This window comes from Taudactylus pleione, unplaced genomic scaffold (assembly GCF_031769625.1).
Source record: "Taudactylus pleione unplaced genomic scaffold, aTauple2 ptg000515l, whole genome shotgun sequence".
Lineage (NCBI taxonomy): Eukaryota > Metazoa > Chordata > Amphibia > Anura > Myobatrachidae > Taudactylus > Taudactylus pleione.
This window is the reverse complement of record NW_028284917.1, coordinates 2,750,001-2,765,162: the sequence shown is the minus strand read 5'-3', so window position 1 is coordinate 2,765,162 and position 15,162 is coordinate 2,750,001. Positions and strand designations below refer to the sequence as shown.

The following is a 15,162-nucleotide window of genomic DNA, read 5'->3' as shown; positions in this document are numbered from 1 at the left end:
CGGCCTGCACTTGTATGATATATGGAGAAAGATGTATTCATATTTGTGTGCGGGTAAGAAATGTTACATGGTATGTATAGAAATGCACAAAATGGATTTCCATTATACACGTGTAATCTATGCAGCAGAGCATGCTCCATCACACACGTGTGTAATCCTTTCAGTAGAGGATTTTCCACATTACTCATACATGTAATGTGTGCAGTAGGGAATATTTCATTGTACACATACGTGTATTGCATGCAGCAGAGAATGTTCCATCGTGCACATACATGTAATGCATGCAACAGATGATGTTCCATATTACACATACATGTGATGCACACAGCAGAGAACATTCAATATTACACACGTTCCATATTACACATACATGTAATTCACGCAGAAGATTATGTTCTATATTACACACGTCATGCACGCAGCAGGTTATGTTCTGTATTAACATGTAATGCATGCAGCAGATTATGTTCTGTATTACACATACATGTGATGCACGCAGCAGACATATGTTCCATATTACACATACATGTGATGCACGCAGCAGACATGTGTTCCATATTACACATACATGTAATGCATGCAGCAGATTATGTTCCATATTACACATACATGTGATGCACGCAGCAGACATGTGTTCCATATTACACATACATGTGATGCATGCAGCAGACATATGTTCCACATTACACATACATGTGATGCATGCAGCAGACATATGTTCCATATTATACATACATGTGATGCACGCAGCAGACATTTGTTCCATATTACACATACATGTGATGCACGCAGCAGACATATGTTCCATATTACACATACATGTGATGCATGCAGCAGACGTATGTTCCAAATTACACATACATGTAATGCATGCATCAGATTATGTTCTGTATTTCACATACATGATATTGCACGTAGCTGATTATAGGCCGGAATCATCACGGATTGCAATTGTAATCACAGCTGCGTAATATACTTATGTCTGCCACTGCTCAGCCAGCATGGAGACACCCACTACCGCTTTCTCATATCCGTAATACTGCACAATCCTGCGTATACATTGGTAACATCGAAGCACGTCGGCCCCTCACACACAATTACAGCATCTCTGACCCGTCGCAGAAATTGCCAGTCTCGTCACCCGCAGTGACTACACAAGCTGCTAATTTATTCACGCCCATGCAACAGCGTTCTAATGGACAGACACCTCTGCGTTTCTGCAACCACTCCCCCATCACCACCCCCAAACGCTGACTGCCTGTCACTCCCTCTGCGATGGATTCCTGTCTGCGCGCGTAATCGCAGTGCCCGTGCAGTACGCAACAATCATCCAATCCGCGTACGTGGTTGCAATTGCAATCCATGCTGCATCGGGCTCTATGTTGTGTATCACACATATACAGTATGTGATGCACTCAACAGATGATGTTCCATAAATGTAATCCGTGTAAATGGGGTTTACCATGTGAAATGTTCTGCATTATACATACAGTGCGTGTAAATAATATGTGCAGTGTCTTAGTAGATCAGCAGGGACATAAATGGGATAACATAGATTTCTCTAATATATTGGGGATGGGAACCCCCTTGTGTTAGAGGATAAACTGTCAGGCAGAGGTTCTGAAATGTGCTGCAGGTTTTATCTATTACATGAAGATGTTTCTCGGTGGGGGATTTGGAGCATGTTAGGTTACAGTGTAATCACTGCCCAGTGTATGGGATTAATGTTGTATGAACTGCTGTCAGGCACTGTTATCCAGTAGTAGCTATGTACAGTATGCATTCAGCTGATTCACAGGTGGAGGCTTCGCGCTGCTCATTGTTGTAGTGTCCAAGGGTACAGCATGCAGTCTGTTTCACTTGCGTGCAATGTACCGCCGGAAGCAGCACGTTAACATATTGAGCTGCCCACATAGCATTCCTCCATATGGTCCGGCAGACTCTTCTTGTCTAGTAATCGTGGAATAGACAGAGCTAAGCATACAGACACATTATTAGCTGCGCACATCTGGCCTTCATTCCCTGGCCTCTGGAGGGTGCAGGGCGCTGACCCACGCCGATACACTGACCCCCTGAAACACGCTTACAGATGTCCTACTTTATCCTTTCAGACTTCATATTCTCCTGAGCTGCAAAATATAAAAATCAATTGTTTGGTTTGAGACACCATGAAATAAATGACTTATCAAATGCTTTCAGCATGAATGTACTTGTCTCCTGTTCCTCCAATATTAATAATTACTATTTTGTAAGTGTAGCCCTTGCTCGTGGCACGTTTTAGAGTCACTTGAGCCTCATAAAATAACATTTTCCCTGTTGTGCAAACTCACATTTACATCCATGGCAGAGCAGCGAGATAGCGGGCAGGCTATACTGGCACAGATAATTGGTGATTCTGTGCCATACTGATCATCGGGGCTCCGCAATGATCGGTAACCGGCTCCCCGGCTGCTATTCTTGCCTCTTTTGTCACTGGAAGGAACTGCTGGGCCTACACGGAACGTTCTCTCCTCTGTCAAATGCTCATCTGTGACCATTGGGCTCACATGCAGATGGTTTACTCTGTTATTGCTGTACACGGGCTTCCAGTAGAATGCAGTAAGGATTTTTCATCCCTATGAAAATGAGCCCGCTGTTCACTTCTTTCTATCTTTTCTCATAGATATTAGTCCCCGTTTAGTCCGCCATTTGCCATAAACACTTCAGTGTATTGTGGATCCAGTCTTTGTAGTGATCCGTGTCCCGCCCGTGTGACCTGCAGTGCGCGAGTCGTTGACTAACAAACACTTCTGCACTCATCCAGGGTCATCCCAAAATCATTCCCCTAGGAGGGAAGGACCCAAAGTATCCATACTAAGCCTTGAATATACTGTAGTTCTGGTTGTAAAGGGGACTTAGTGTGTGGGGAGCCCAGTTTATGGGTTCAATATGTTGGGCGGCCAGGGTGTAGCAGGGTCACAGTGTATTAGGCGGTCAGGGTGTAGGAGGTCAGGGTGTAGCAGGGTCACAGTGTATTAGGAGGTCAGGGTGTAGGAGGTCAGGGTGTAGGAGGTCAGGGTGTAGCAGGGTCACAGTGTATTAGGCGGTCAGGGTGTAGGAGGTCACAGTGTATTAGGCGGTCAGGGTGTAGGAGGTCAGGGTGTAGCAGGGTCACAGTGTATTAGGCGGTCAGGGTGTAGGAGGTCACAGTGTGTTGGGTATCAGGGTGTTGGTGGATTACAGTGTGTTGGGTATCAGGGTGTTGGTGGATTACAGTGTGTTTTCGAGGTCAGGGTGTAGGAAGGAGGTCACTGTGTGTTGAGGGTGAGGGTTTTGGTGGGTCAGGGTGTAGGAGGGTTACAATATGTTATGAGGTCACAGTATGTTGGTGGTTAGGGTGTTGGTGGGTCAGGGTGTAGAGGATCAGGGTGTTGGTGGGGTGATGTAGAAGGGGAATCTCAGTGTAGTGGGCCATTGTGATGGTGGGTCAGGATGTAGGCGGTCACAGTGTAGGGAGTCTGCGTGTTGGACCCTAGGGTGTTGGGGATCAGTGTGATATATGGTCAGAGGTCAGTACAGCTATTTCTCAACACGACTTCTCTCCGACAAATTTCCCGACAGCTGATTGTACTCTTGTCTCATTCCCATTGTAACATTTGTGATCAGTCCAATTAGAAAATATTAAAGTTTATATTTAGCAGGAACATATTTTTAGGCACCTGCTTGCTGGATTCATTTCCTGCTGTAATACAGGATTATTTAATCAGACACTAATTAGCTTCATTGCAGCCTTGGTATCTGGGGAACTGGAGGGTGCAGAAAATTACATTTGTTGTATATCCCGTGGATAGGCGAATAATCTGCTCCTCGGTCAGGACGGTCCTGGCGTGGATGACTGACATCAAGAAATCACAGTCAGGCCCCAACCTGAGCACTACCATGTCGGCCAGTTCTCTGGAATTGCCCGACACGGTGATATGATGCATACTGAGATTTACAACTGGGTTTCATCTGTATGAAAGCAGCATTTTCCATCGCTGACGCCTAAATGTAAATCTTTCCATTGGTAGAACTGGGTGCTGCATGTGATGGCTTTAATAGTGCAGCTACAATTGGCTGTGCCAAGTAGCAGAGACCGGTGAGTGACACACAACGCGATTTGAAGCAGTACAAAGGACATTTGCTTCTGCTCGGACTTGTGAGTCCAGGTTTGATCACAGACACATGTGAAATCCCAATGCTCCTGCTCTGCGCATTACATTGGCTGAACCAGAGGCCATTCCCAGGGGAGCACCTTAGTGCCGGAGATACTGGTCTCTTCTTATGCAAGAGCCTGGAGACACGCGGGGCCAGGTACTGGATGGAATTCCAGCATTGAGAACATTGCAATTCATCCTCTGCAGTAACAGGCAGAAAGGTCTATTGCATACGCTTTAATTACAGTATTACACAGTTCTGTTACTACTTAACCCTCACACTGCTGCACCCACCAGGTTCAACGTGGGAAGAATGCATAGCACTGATAGCTTAGCTACAATCTGTGAAATCTGGATAACTCTCTGGCCTGCGCTCCTGGTTCTGTACAATGACTATTGTGCGTTTTTACTCACGTACAAATTGATGTGGTTCGGAGACATAGGACCCGATTTGGAGGTCGACGCAGTGTCGATGTCCTGGACACGGTATAGGAGTATCACGGGCGCGTCAGTGACTGCGGATTTGCTCTAGAACACAGAGCCACAGAGGCCATGTTTACAGAAAGTTCAGAAGTAGACACTGCGCCAGCCTTAGTATCGATGGCGATCGTAATGGTGCGCCGATTATGTAGCGTTGGAGTCCACCGTCAGACTTGTAGCATGCACGGACAATGAAAGTGGGGCGTCTCAGGGCTTGCAATGTCCGGTGCGCAAGTAGACAAGAGGCTGAGACTAGCATTTGCATAGTATCGCAGCTGCGAATCTGAAATAAATTGTATTTGCATATAATCGCAGCCGCACATTCATCAATAAGAGGCTGGTTAATAGTCAGCTAGGAAACCTTGTTACACTGCATGGGATGCAAATACTGCTGTGTATTATTATGCTGCACCCACGTACTGGCCGACTCTATTTTTAGATTAAACCAGGCTCCCCTATCGTAACTCCGACTCAGATTATGCGTTTTACATCCCACCTTTCCTGCAAAACCATTCCCCCCGCAGGTGTATATTGGGCACACAGTAGCTGGATTTGTTCCTAGCTCTACGTCAGTCACTAAATGCATATTTTGTGTTACATGGGGCCAATTCAGGGTTTGCATGCAAGTCCGTCACAAAGGCTCTCGCAGATTTGTGCCCATATTCCGTTTTGCACGAATCTATGCGGCTGCACCACACCTGTGAATCCACTTGGCCACCATCTTGATCAGCGCACAGTACCACCAGTCCTATATCTGCTGCAAGAGATAAGTATCCAGTTGAATGGATCTCCGCAGAACTCGCCATAGTCTGTTGTGCCGCCTACATACCCACGCCACGCTCGTATAACATTTGGTCAGCTTGCGAACACCCATTCAACCGCAAGTGAGAACGCGGCTTAAATGCAACTTGGAATGTGTCAATACGACACGCAGCGTGACATGCCTGGCGTGAGGGAGCCGCCAAATCCCATGCAAGTCACAATGTGATGCGACTAGGACGCACCAGGAGACTCTGCTGATTAATGTGATAGGCGGCACTGTCTTGTATATATGTGTGCGACTGAGACTGTAAACGGAACTTAGCGTGTAATAAAGCTGCGTCCGCTGCATCGTGGCACTACGTATGTTGATTGAGAGACTCGGTCGCACACAAATATAAGTATCACATATAAAATTAATTAGCAGAGTCTCCCGGTGCATCCTAGTCACATCGCGTTGCGACTTAGACCCATTTCCAGCAAAAAAAGACCCCCGACGCTAGCAGACCCTCAGTGGACCAGGCGTGCCGTGAGGGGCTGAATGGCACGACTGCAGCAAAGACGAGTGAGGGCTCATCTGTAGGTTGTCAGAGTTGAGTATTCACGGTTAATCCGCATGAGCAGCACTAAAGGTCGCAAGATCCGTCCGCAAAACGGTCCTGCGCGCAATTCTGAATCTGACCCGATGCCTTTCGATGTTACTTTACCTGGAAATTAAATATATATTACTAGGTTTTATGGATTAGGAGTCGCGGGTTGTCTGTCTGGTCTCACTTGGTGATATCTCTCAGTGACTCTAATATCAGTGACTCTAATACAGTCACTGAGGGGCTGATGGCAGATCGGGTTTATGGACGTATCTCATGTGATTTCACACAGTGGTCCAACCGCCGAGATGAGCAAAGCGGGAGCAGTAAAGCCTGTGACCGGATGGGCTTACTTTGCCACCTGGGTCACTAGCTCTTGCGGCCGGTCAGGCTTACTCTTCCACCCTTGTCACCGGCTGTGGGGTATAGGTGTTTCTTCTTACCATCAGTAACCTCAAACTACTTAGATCTGGGCGGACTTATTGCTCCCGCCGCTGTAGTGCTGAAATACGTGTTTTATAAAGAACATCTTGAAATACATTTATCTCTGTGTCCAGCGCTCATCACCGGGCACCGTCCCCTTCACTACCTGTCCCGACGCTGCTCTGCCATACACATAAACACATTTTTATACAAATCAAGCTGTAATTTGTACTTTTTCCTCCTGTGGTGCACTATAGAGGGGTTTAACCAATTCATTACAGCAATGCCGGGCATTAACTTTTTGGGGTAAATGTAATACCCTGCGAATTTCTGGCAAATCTGCCCGATGTTATAAAGGGGCAATCATTTACAAGACAAAACCAACCCCTTTACAACATTGGGCACGATGCCTTCTTTCCGCAGGTTATTACATTTACCCCTTTCTCCCTGGTTCATCAGTGGCCATTTTTGGTACACGGGGGGATGAACGAGGGACCCAGCCACAACTCTACATTAGCCAACTGTGGAGGTGCTCGTACATACTGCGATGTGGATGGCCAGTTAGGCCTCATTGCCGCTGATCGCCACCTACATTGCCAAACAGAGACCACTGGTCCTGATCTACATCGAGTGGGATCACTGTCCAACCAACTGAACGTGGTTCCAGCAGAGCCAGATTTCCGCCTAGACACCATTCTTTATGTTGCATTTCCATCAGATTTGGCCCTAGCGATTGTCCAGCCGGCTTTTCTCAGGAGGTGGGGACTGTCTGTACTCGCAATACAATTGAATTGAATGGGTTGTAGGCTTTCTATGTTATCTATGAAGAACAGATAAGAAATGTGCTGTATGCAATTCTGTGTTTAAACATAAGACTTACTAATATGTCCCTTTTAAAACTATTAAAAGCACATTTTTACAGTATTTACTGAATGCAATACTGTGATTTAAAGAATTAAACATTTATATGACTACAGATGATGATGACTTTAATACCAAGCACATCGACATGGGTGGTCATATAGAAGCAACCTGATTACGACGATGGCTGTAATACTAAGCGTATGGACATTGGTGGTCATATAGATGCAACCTGATAACGGCAAGGACTGTAATACTAAGCGTATGGACATTGGTAGTGTAATACTAAGCGTATGGACATTGGTGGTCATATAGATGCACCCTGATAACGGCAAGGGCTGTAATACTAAGCGTATGGACATTGGTGGTGTAATACTAAGTGTATGGACATTGGTGGTCATATAGATGCACCCTGATAACGGTGACGGCTGTAATACTAAGCGTATGGACATTGGTGGTGTACTACTAAGTGCATGGACATTGGTGGTCATATAGATGCACCCTGATAACGGTGATGACTGTAATACTAAGTGCATGGACATTGGTGGTCATATAGATGCACCCTGATAACGGCAATAGCAGTGAATGACCCTGATGGGGGGCGTCAGTGTGTGACCCCGATTTATGTGGGGTGAGAGCAGTATGTAGGGTGTATCTTCTGTACAAGTTCCCTGCCTGTTGCTCTGTCCTGTTTGGTCAGTGGGTGACCCATATTGGGGGTAGGGGGGAGTGCAGTATGTAGGTTGTATATTCTGTACGAGTTCCCTGCCTGTTTCTTTGGCCTGTTTGGTCAGTGAGTGACCCATATTGGGGGTAGTGTGGGGGGAGTGCAGTATGTAGGGTGTATCTTCTGTATGAGTTCCCTGCCTGTTGCTTTGGTCTGTTTGGTCAGTGAATGACCCATATTGGGGGTAGGGGGGGGAGTGCAGTATGTAGGGTGTATCTTCTGTACGAGTTCCCTGCCTGTTTCTTTGGCCTGTTTGGTCAGTGAGTGACCCATATTGGGGGTAGGGGGGGAGTGCAGTATGTAGGGTGTTTCTTCTGTACAAGATCCCTGCCTGTTGCTCTGGCCTGTTTGGTCAGTGAATGACCCATATTGGGGGTAGGGGGGGAGTGCAGTATGTAGGGTGTATCTTCTGTATGAGTTCCCTGCCTGTTGCTCTGGCCTGTTTGGTCAGTGAGTGACCCATATTGGGGGTAGTGTGGGGGGAGTGCAGTATGTAGGGTGTATCTTCTGTATGAGTTCCCTGCCTGTTGCTTTGGTCTGTTTGGTCAGTGAATGACCCATATTGGGGGTAGGGGGGGGGAGTGCAGTATGTAGGGTGTATCTTCTGTACGAGTTCCCTGCCTGTTGCTCTGGCCTGTTTGGTCAGTGAGTGACCCATATTGGGGGTAGGGGGGAGTGCAGTATGTAGATTGTATCTTCTGTACGAGTTCCCTGCCTGTTTCTTTGGCCTGTTTGGTCAGTGAGTGACCCATATTGGGGGTAGGGGGGGTGGGTGCTGTATGTAGGGTGTATCTTCTGTATGAGTTCCCTGCCTGTTTCTTTGGCCTGTTTGGTCAGTGAGTGACCCATATTGGGGTTAGGGGGGGGGGGGTGCAGTATGTAGGGTGTATCTTCTGTTTGAGTTCCCTGCCTGTTGCTCTGGCCTGTTTGGTTAGTGAGTGACCCATATTGGGGGTAGTGTGGGGGGAGTGCAGTATGTAGGGTGTATCTTCTTTACGAGATCCCTGCCTGTTGCTCTGGCCTGTTTGGTCAGTGAATGACCCATATTGGGGGTAGGGGGGGAGTGCAGTATGTAGGGTGTATCTTCTGTATGAGTTCCCTGCCTGTTGCTTTGGCCTGTTTGGTCAGTGAATGACCCATATTGGGGGTAGGGGGGGAGTGCAGTATGTAGGGTGTATCTTCTGTATGAGTTCCCTGCCTGTTGCTTTGGCCTGTTTGGTCAGTGAATGACCCATATTGGGGGTAGGGGGGGGGAAGTGCAGTATGTAGGGTGTATCTTCTGTACGAGTTCCTTGCCTGTTTCTCTGGCCTGTTTGGTCAGTGGATGACCCATATTGGGGGTAGGGGGGTGGGTGCAGTATGTAGGGTGTATCTTCTGTACGAGTTCCCTGCCTGTTTCTTTGGCCTGTTTGGTCAGTGAGTGACCCATATTGGGGTTAGGGGGGGGGGGGGTGCAGTATGTAGGGTGTATCTTCTGTTCGTGATCCCTGCCTGTTTCTTTGGCCTGTTTGGTCAGTGAGTGACCCATATTGGGGGTAGGGGGGGGGGGGTGCAGTATGTAGGGTGTATCTTCTGTACAAGTTCCCTGCCTGTTTCTTTGGCCTGTTTGGTCAGTGAGTGACCCATATTGGGGGTAGGGGGGGGGGTGCAGTATGTAGGGTGTATCGTCTGTACGAGTTCCCTGCCTGTTTCTTTGGCCTGTTTGGTCAGTGAGTGACCCATATTGGGGGTAGGGGGGGGGAGTGCAGTATGTAGGGTGTATCTTCTGTACGAGTTCCCTGCCTGTTTCTTTGGCCTGTTTGGTCATGTCGGGCAGGTGCTGTCATTGCAGTGTATTCACTCTGACCCTATATTTAGGAATGTTCTGTGTACATATTGCAGTTGTAAGACCTGATTTTAATGCCGCTCTGCATGTTTCAACAGAATTGTGTGATTGAGGGCGACTAAAAGCAGGTGAGATTTACATTGCCCCAGGGCTGGAATATCAAATATCTCCATTGTTTTTCTCTTATTGATGTTTTGGAATTTGTATGTATTGTGGAGCTGAGATCGGAGGGTGGGGGGCACTATGGGGCAGAGTAGCCATGTGCAGAGATACAGTGTCCGGGTGGCAGAGGTCATGGGGATATGTCTATAGGTGTTAAAGAACCTCTTTAACTATACCTCTCTCTGTCCTGCATGTTTACATGTATGTCATTTATTACTGATAATGTTGTTGCTGGCATGAAAAGCTGGGTATTGCTGCGATCTCGTATTACCATGGTCTTGTGCCTATATATAGCTGGCAGTATTCCTGTCACTGTGTCGCTCGCTCATGCCCAGGAATCTCTTGGCCTGTGAGTTGTTTCTCCTGCTGATAATCTTACATCACGCAGACACCTCTGTCCATTCGCTCCCACGAGCTGCTCGCCAGCCGTTGCCTTTAAAGTCCTATGACTGGGACATGTGTCCTCATCACATTTCCTCCTGCTGCAAAAATAAGAAAAAGAAAACGATCCCAGACTTCAGCCATTGACTTTTATGGCCGGGAACAATAGTGTGTTTACAGGTCATCTAAAGGGGATAACGTGGTCATTATACTGTTGCACCGTGCTGTGTGTGTTAGTATATATCTATATATAAATGAAATATGAAGATGTTCAGCCATGGGCAAAAGTTATGAGAATGACACAAGTATTGGTTTTCACAGTTTGCGGCTTCAGTGTTTTTAGACCTTTTTGTCAGATGTTACTATGGTATACTGAAGTAATATTACAGGCATTTCATAAGTGTCAAATGCTTTTACTGACAATTACATTAAGTTTATGCAAAGAGTCAATATTTGCAGTGTTGACCCTTCTTTTTCAAGACGCCCTGGCATGCTGTCAATCAACTTCTGGGCCACATACTGACTGATGGCCGCCCATTCTTGCCTAATCGATGCTTGGAGTTTGTCAGAATTTGTGGGTTTTTGTTTGTCCACCCGCCTCCTGAGGATTGACCACAAGTTTTCCATGGGATTAAGGTCTGGGGAGTTTCCTGGCCATGGACCCAAAATTTCGATGTTTTGTTCCCCAAGCCACTTAGTTATCACTTTTGCCCTATGGCAAGGTGATCCATCATGCTGGAGAAGGCATTGTTCCTCACCAAACTGTTCTTGGATGGTTGGGAGAAGTTGCTCTTGGAGGATGTTTTGGTGCCATTCCTTATTCATGGCTGTGTTCTTAGGCAAAATTGTGAGTGAGCCCACTGCCTTGGCTGAGAAGCAACCCCACACATGAATGGTCTCAGGATGACTATGTAGAACATCTATGGATAAAGACAGAACAGGTAGCCCCATGAAAATTGCTCAATATGAGCAGCTTGAATGAACAACATCTCCAGAACAATGTACTGACATAGCTAAGTGTTATTAGAGGGAGCCTCAGGATGTACAGATAATTACAATCTCCTGCTATTAATTAATTACTTTGCTTCAGTGCAGTTGCATCTTGTAGACCAGTACATCCACCTCCAACATAACCTGGTAATGATACCATTCCATAACTCTCTATACAGACATTGGACACTACATCCCACAACTTGTCCTGACCGCTGGCCATAAGCATAGTACACTACTATTACACTCTATACAGACATAGGACACTACACCATTAACATGACCTGACCACTGTACATGACCATAATGCATCATCCTCTGATCGTGAGGCCACCTACAATTACACAGTCACTGGGCACAAGCAGATCAGGTTGTGGATAGTGTGGGAAGTTGTACTGGCCTCTGTTACATTCTGCCTTTGTCCAGTTTTCCCTCACATATTCCTTTATTTTGTGACATCCTGACATGTTCCTGCGTTTCCAACACCTCTGTCACGCCCAGCCTCCCAACCTGGTTTCATCCCTAGTACCTCAGTTTCCTTATTTCTCATGTTCCCTCCCAATGTTGCTATTCCTAAATTGGAGTGTCCTCCCTACCCATCATTGTCAGTATAAATCCCTTATCCACTTGTTCAGAAGATGTCTCAACAAACCTGTCAGCGGAACCACTATTGTACTTGGCGATGTTCCCAGTGTGTAAAGTGCAGTGCATTCTGGGAGCGCGCCAACACTTCGACAGGACGACAGACAAGCGTTTTATGTGTGTTATAAACACCTGTTACCTGCCCACTAAGAGCTGTCCCAGGGCCAATTAGCTGAATCATAAACTTATATTTACTCGCACAATATCTTTTATCCCTATTTAGATTTCGATCACATAAAGGCCATTATCAGTCATTTAGAAGCAGAAGTGAGTAGCAGGGACCTGTGGCGAAATGCAAGGGGCTGTGGTAAAATGTAGGGGGCAGGAGTGAGATGCAGGGGGCAGGAGTGTGAAGCAGGGGGTTGTGGTGAGATGCAGGAGACTGTGGTGACATAGTGTAGGTTGTTATGAGATTCTTTGGGCTGTGGCGAGATTAAATTGCTCCTGTGCGAAGCTGGGGCAGGTCGCTAGTAACATACAAAAATGTCATCGTTTGCTGAATATAGTCGTCCAAATGGCAGTTTGTAACAAATACAATATTAACAAAGTTTGTAACAAATACAATATTAAATTGAGGCCAACATTCCAGTAGGGTTGGGTATGGAAACCCTGCAGTCAGAATACAGACAGCGACATCCCGACAATCAGAATTCTGATGCATGAAGGTAAGTACCCTAGCCCCTAACTCTCCCCCTAACCCACCTTTCCCGCAACCTAACCCTCCCCTTCCCCCGCAGCCATTCCCTAACCCCCACCCCACAGCCTAACTCTAACCCTCCCCCTAGTGCCGAACCCCCCCACCCCTAAAGCCTAATATTTACCGTCAGGATGTCAGCGGTGAGGTTTTCAGAGCCGGGATGCCAACTACATCCCTTCCAGTGTCCCCAAAACAGGAGACAGGAGGAAACTGTATTTTAATTAAACACAATTTATTTGGCTGTTGTACTACAGACGTTCTATTGATAATTGATGTGAGTATAATATCGAAGGCGCAGGAGGCTCTTGCGGTGATTTAGCCCCGTGTGAGTTATTAGAGGAGTGGCACGGTATATATCTGCAGCACATCGCAGGTCTCTGCAGATCGTCTCTCTGTTATTGCCGTTTATTTTCACACAAGCGGCCTTTTCTGAGACACAACTGGAAATACAGACGTCATCACAACACCATATTATTATTTTTTTCCATTTGAGAACCTAATATGCCTCTGAACGAAAAATATAATTTACTATTTCTACATAATGTTAATTACTAAGTAGAGTGATGTCCTGTGCGGCCTGTCAGCGTGAAATATATCTCCCGGTACTTTCAGACCCTACACGTTATTTATTGGAAAAAATAGTCTGAAAGGAATATTTGTCCAGAATTTGCCTCTTTTGCAGAAATGACTTGTAAATTCCACCTGTGCAAATGAAATCGTTTTCTTTACACCGCTCTGTATATTGTTGTGTGAAGTGTATGGAACATTTTTCAAGAGGATACGTGCGTAACACACAGAGCGTCGTATAAGGCTTGATTAGGGTTAGATTTAGGTAAATATGACGATTTAAATAACAGTTCTGAGAAATGTCCCATTCCTCGAGGTCACCCGTATGGCTGCAGAAGATTACAGAAGAGTGACATCATGATTTCAGGTCTCTCCACATTCGCCCTATAACAGGATTCTCTCAGTGGCCTTTAGATATAAGTTTATAATCAATCCTCTGAAAAGTTTATTTGCCGTTGTTATGTTATTACCGTATATGTCAGTTAAACGGCGCTGCGTTCACCGGACCTTAGAATAGCCACCTCTTGTTTATAAGGATACATGCAGAATTTGTGTTTTACCGAGTGACATGCGACAGATGTTATATTACCCCCGAATACGTATCCTTCTCAACTTCTGTTGTCTGTTTAGTGGCCTAACAGATAACGCCCGGCCGATCAGCAATGTCGTTATCACCATTTATGTATATAGCGCCAGTATATTATGTTGCGCTTTACAATTGGGAACAAAACTTTTATAAAACTGGACTGGGTAATAACAGAGAGACAAAGGTAAGAGGGCCCTGCTCGACAGCTTACACTCTATAGGGCAGGGATGGGGAACCTTCTCTCTGCCGAGGACCATTCTGATATATATATATATATATATATATCTATCTATCTAACATTATTTGCGGGCCCAGTGTAGGTCATGCCCCCTTCGTGTGACATCACACGGGGGCGGGGCCACACTCGCCGGTGATTTCAGCAATGCCCAGAGCATCTTGAGGATGCTCCTGGGAGCTGTAAGGGCAGCAGTGTGACAATCTGAAGCGTCCTAAGAATGCTCCAGCGGCACTGCTGCATAAATTCTGGCTGTGGGGTGCTATTCTAGGCACCCTGCTGGCCAGATGAGGCTAGCAGAAAAAAAGCTCTTGACGGCCAGACCAAATTATTCCGCGGGCCTTATACGGCCCCCAGGCCTGATGTTCCCCATCCCTGCTATAGGGAAATGTACATGAACTGGACCCAGTCATAGATTACTGGTCGACTATAAAATTCATTTTCATCAGTCCCAACTCGATCTGCCCTTATGTTAAATTGTTGGTCCGTAAATGTGAAATATTCCTAATTTTTTTTTTTTGGTCTATTTTTCTGTACGATTTGAACCTGTGTATTACATTCGCACTCGGATGTCTATTCAGGACTGAGAAGATTTATAGCTGCCACCGAAGGGGTTAATCTGATGGGGGAAGAAAATATGTAATTTAAAAAGTAAAAAAAAAAAAAAAAAAGGGCTGAGAATTTGCAATTGTGGAGTTCTACAAAGAGAGCTTGTAATTCTCTTCTTGCAGATAATGGTGCGAGGCTCTAAATAATGGATACATCCCTTAAGAGTCCCTACAAATTATTTTCAGGAACAATCTTTCAAGCCTTTCGTGTTCAGTACCAAAGTCCTTCTTTCTTAGTGGAAGATGTTCCAGATAATCATTGTGACTTGTGGTGTAGTCACTTAGTATTCATTTGCAGGATTGATGTAAATTATGGAGTGAATCTGACGGGTGCAGATCAGGGAAGTGAAATGATGTCGGCACAATTCCTGGGAGATACCATGTCCTTAAAGCATAAAACGCCACCTTATTATTGTGTAGATCCGGGCTGCCCCGTTGCTGAGATTCTTGCCATGGT

The 15,162-nt window shown here is 46.0% G+C and overlaps 1 protein-coding gene across 13 annotated transcripts in view; it reads left to right on the top strand.

The window, feature by feature from the left end:
- SOX6 (SRY-box transcription factor 6) overlaps nucleotides 1-15,162 on the top strand; it is a 448,338-nt gene that overhangs the window by 147,394 nt on the left and 285,782 nt on the right. The window lies entirely within an intron of this gene.